This window comes from Grammomys surdaster, unplaced genomic scaffold (assembly GCF_004785775.1).
Source record: "Grammomys surdaster isolate TR1022 unplaced genomic scaffold, NIH_TR_1.0 127, whole genome shotgun sequence".
NCBI classification, from domain to species: domain Eukaryota; kingdom Metazoa; phylum Chordata; class Mammalia; order Rodentia; family Muridae; genus Grammomys; species Grammomys surdaster.
This window is the reverse complement of record NW_021604585.1, coordinates 3819463-3824525: the sequence shown is the minus strand read 5'-3', so window position 1 is coordinate 3824525 and position 5063 is coordinate 3819463. Positions and strand designations below refer to the sequence as shown.

Genomic DNA, 5063 nt, shown 5'->3' with positions numbered 1-5063 from the left:
CGTCACCCTTCAACTGTAAAACATAGGAACTTATCTACAAGTCTCTCCCCAAAGGCAGTCTCCGACATTTTCTTAAGTGGTAAGCGATCGACTACTGTACAAAAATCAGTGCAATGTTTCATTCCGGCACCTGTGTGAGCTCTCAGCAAGGTGAAACAATAACAGCACGTCTAAATTCTGTTATTCTCACCAACTTTCCAGAGCAGGTTTTTAAAACGTATAAACCTACTAAAAACATGTTCTTCCTGCCTACCCTTTTCCTGAGCTTCACAGCCTATAAGAAAAAAAAAAGGTTCATAATAAAGTTTAAACTCTTAAAGGCCCATCACAAATTTTAATCAACCCATAGAACTTAAAGATGATCCTATATGCAATGCTAATTTATTACATTTCACTCTTAAAGAAAAAGTCTGTTAAGACCAACTAAGAATAATCACCACCAACGACAAAAACAAAAGTAGATGACCTTGGGGGGGGGACACTCCAGTCACTACAGTCAACAAGAAAGCTGCAGTCTGTGCTGGCCCCATCCTGAACTCATGCTTAAGGACACTAATGACAAACAACCATCCGGCACAGTGTTTGACAATCCAAAGCATTTCCGAAGGAACGAATCTCATCGAGTCAAGAACATTAGATTCATTCCACCTTTAACCCTCAGGGTCACAGAATTATCAATGAGCGTGTCAGAATTTAGGCTTAAGAATTTTAATCTAACAGGTTGACCAAATACCAATCTGTTTCTATCTCAAAAACAAACAAACAAACAAGAAAACAAAACAAAACCCACCACCACCAACAAAACAAAAAAAACCAAAAACCCCTTTCTTCTAATGCATCAGTCCACTGCTTTATGATAAAAATGGGCATATTTCCATTCAATGTGATGGCACTAGGGGTTGCTGGGTAATACCCATCATCCTCTCCCCTCGGTTCAGCATGCATCTCATCATTGAGATCAAGTGCACTGGTAATTAGTGTTTTCTATTAACATCTTCACTATAAACAGTTCAGGCATTTAGAAACAAAGTATCAATGAACTTAACAGTTACTTTAATTCATTTTATAAATGAGCAACTGAGAATTTTGCTCCAAGTGGTCACCAGTGTAGCCCATCCCATAGATGGCATTCTCCGAAGTATAAGGCACAATGTGGTAGGAATGCAGCTCTTCATAGTAGAGAGACTGGGAACAGCACTCCTGTACCATAAACTTCAGCCGTTTTCTTGTATCAGAATAAGCAGTCTTATAGCAGGGAGCTTCCTTGAAGTATTCATAGCTCTCTTTCTCCGTCTCTAGGTGTATCTTCCTCAGCAAATTGTTAATTAACACAGACCTTCTTAGGTAGGTTTCTGGGTCTTCAAGAAATCTGAGCTTCTCCAGAGAAAGTTTGAGGATACAAGTCCTGTCTTCCGGTAATATCAGGTGCTAGGAAGCAAACAGAGCTGTTACTCTCCACACAAGACAACGAAAACTAGTGCTTTGTGCTACCAACGACATTTGGGAGGGAGACTTGGGAGAAAAGTAAACCCTTACTTTTGGAAAATACCCATGGTAATCTTGATGTAAATCTTCTTCTTCTGCATATTTTCTCTTAAAGTAGGCTACTTTCGACGTTGTTAATGAATATGGTAGTACTTCTCTTGGATAAGCTAAAACAGAAAAACAGTTGGAGAAAGGTCAGGCGGCATTGTGGCAAAGAGCATTTCACTAGGTGGAGACCATTCATAAGCAGAAATCCAGCCCACCCCAGAGATCGCTGCCTGTTCACCAAACAGCACTGTCATCGGCAATTGTGTTAAGATCAAACTACCACAGGCAGAGAAATGCCATTTCAGACACCAAATAGATAGTTGAGTTTAAAGTTCTATGTTCATTTCCTATGCAACCCCAGAAATCAAATTCAATTATGGTTTAATTTTGTGCCTTTTTGTGCCAAAACATTCCCAAGTTTGAGACTGATACACAAAATATAGAAAAGGTTATGTAATTTTCCCTCATTCTGTTTGTTAACTGTTGCAATACTCAGGGGAAAGTTGAAGCTTCTAGGCTAGTCAAACTGACATAAAACAGTTGGTGCCCAATTACACCTTTAAGCGTAATGGCATAATTCCTAACAACAGTGAAACATTTTGTCCTGAAACCCACAGATAAATGTAGCCTTCACCCCTCATCAAGGAACCTTCTCTTTGTAACAGAGGGAGACCACTACAGAAAACCACAGCCCATCAAAAAGTACAGGGTTGTGGAGCCAACGGACACATCAACAAGACGCGCCCACACCTAAAGCTCAGGGAACATTGCAGAAGAGGGGGCAGAAAGGTTTTTAGCACCAGGGGATCGGGGAGCTTGCTGTAAGACTGTGTCTCCTAGTAACATCAGAAGCTACACAAAGTCTCACCAACATGACTGTCCAAATGTGAGCTCAGCAAGGATGGACATGTCAAAGTGGACAGAGAAAAGCCCAAGAGATATCAACCCTACACAAAGAAAGAACTATAGGCAACTTAGGAAAGCTGGGAGTGGGAGACATGGTCCACCCTAGGGAAGGTCAGACCAATTGTCCAGTGCCAAATGTGCCAGCCATGTAAATATATGTACAAGTAACATCATATGAACTAAGAAAGTTATATATACAAATATATATATGCCATGCAAAAAAAACTGATAAAAAGAAAGACTGTGAATTTGAAGACAAATGGGAGGGGTGTTTGGGAAAGTTTAGAGGAAAGAAAAAGAAAGGAGAAATGTTGTAATCAAAATACAATTTCAAAAGTAAACAAATTTTAATTAATTGATATAATGGTCCTGACATTTAGCATAATTGAGGTTAATAATGAGATGAGAGAGAATATATATAGCAAAATTGACTGTAGTGTAATATGCGAAAGTAGAAAACCTTTGTTTACTCCCTGAAAATGGGACTACAGATGAAGATTCTGACGTTAAGGAAAGACTGTTTAGAGGTCGCAGATTTCCAAAGGAGTTCCCACAATGTACTCCAGATGGCGCTGTGGCCACAGAAAGGAAGCAAGATCAACACAACGGATTCCAATTCAAGGCAGAGAGAATGTAGAAAGCAGAATCCCATTTGCTATTCATTCAACCGCCACGGTCCAGGGTGGAAAGAAAGCTTACATTCGGACTTAGTTTACTTCACCCTAACCCAATAGTTCTGTTTGAACCATATGATTCACAAAATGATTAGCATATAAAGACATATGGGTTAAATAAATTTACACTGGCATTTGATGCTTTCCCTCTAAACTCAAGAGTTTTTTACCGGCTTAAATACTGCAAATATGCTCTTCAATAACCTGCTTTCCCTAGTGTTTCCTTCATCTCGGAGCCATGCCTGCAGAGCTTCACACAGCTCTCCTGCAGCTGGATGCTCTTCCTGAGCCAGTAAGGAAAGCTACATACCTCGCCTCAAGCATCCCAAATTCACTTCTGTCACTGTGGGTTTTAAACCCAAGAGAGCCTTAAGCTAGTGTGGGCATGTTTTAAGGAATCCAGGATTCAAAGCACTTGTGCATCTGACCTAAAGGAGGTAGCGCCGTGATAGGACGCGTAGCTGAAGCTCCGTGCACACGGTTCCTGGATTTGATGAACAAAGCACAGCTTGTGTACATTTTTCACTTATTTGAAAGGGTTAGGGGAAAAAAATAAAACTGATCAAACACATAAATCAAATGAATCCACCCCCAAACCCAGTTTTCTCTCGTTTTTCTTTTTCTTTTTGTGTTTGTTTGTTGGTTTTCTTTGTTAAGATACAGAAACTGCTAGAGTTACATTGAAAGCTATTAATCAGACAACTAGATAACAAAATTTTTGTTTATCCCTTATGATAATGACTCCTATTGTGTGTGTGCACACATGTACGAATATATGTGCATGTGTGCCCGCCTCCGTGTGTGTGTGTGTGTGTGTGTGTGTGTGTTATATGGGTATGTATGTGTTCCTGCTTGTGTACATCTACATACAGGTGTACAAATGTGTGTGCATGTGCAAGCAGAGGCCAGAGTCAACATGGGTTTTCTTCCACAATTGATCTCCACTTTACGCATTTGAGTTGGGGGCTTGCACTGAACCTGGACTAGCTACCGTGATCCCTTGTGACCTCTTACCCTCGTCTTATTATCATTCAGATTGTAGGTCCTTGCCACAGCCTGGCTTTTACATGGGCGCTTGGGCTCCCAAACCCAGGTTCTCATGCTCATCCAGCAAGCACTTTACATGCTGAGCCATGCATGTCCTCTATTCCTCTTTGATTGTCAGACTAACTGATGTAACAGTGGTTCTCAGATGTTAACAAGGATCAGAAGCTCTTGTAGGGCTTCTTAACTACTGGGCCCTTCCCTCACCTTTTCAGTGGGTCTAGAAGGGAACTTTTGCACCCAATCCAACTGAGATCTATACCAGAGAGCCTGGGACTACATTTTGATAGCCCAATTATTACAGCACCAGGCAACTGTACTAGTGGGCCCTAAAAGTTGAACTCAGCCAATCAACTGACAGCCAAACAACTGGGTTGATTGATATTGTTATTGTGGTTATTGCCTCCCTTTATCAGCTTGGGTGCTTTTTTTTTCCACCATGAACAAAGCCTGCTCACATTTTAATTACACAGTAAAGAATAAAGTCCATTTTCACCAGGAGTCCCCAGGTTCACTTAAAAGGATCAGTGCCTATTACTAACATTAGCACTTGGGCAGGTCACACTGTTTCTTGGCAGGATCTAATGAATTACTCTAGTGAAGGGAAGAGTGAGGAAAGACTTGGAAATAAGCAGCACAACCTTGCCGTAAGCAACATTGTTTCCATCTATACATGTGTCCTTTATTAGATATTGGCTTGCCTTACCATCTTCAGTATGCAGCATATGTAGCCATTCGTGAGTGACACAATGGACTGCAAATTGCAGCCTGGAGCACCAGGTATTAAATTTACCGTTCTGTCCTCTGCTCCCAACTCATCCTCCAGGGAAGCTACTTCAACTTAACAGATCAAGAGATAGATAGATAGATAGATAGATAGATAGATAGATAGATAGATAGATAGAT

The 5063-nt window shown here is 40.7% G+C and overlaps 1 long non-coding RNA gene across 1 annotated transcript in view; it reads right to left on the bottom strand.

Annotated features, from left to right (window-relative positions):
* Positions 1-1032: 1032 nt before the first annotated feature.
* Positions 1033-5063, bottom strand: part of LOC114639878 — an 11598-nt gene continuing 7567 nt past the window's right edge. The window contains exons 3-4 of the long non-coding RNA XR_003714074.1: positions 1537-1652; positions 1033-1428 (exon numbers count right to left, since the gene is read on the bottom strand). This is a non-coding gene — a long non-coding RNA (uncharacterized LOC114639878). The remainder of the gene's footprint in view (positions 1429-1536; positions 1653-5063) is intronic.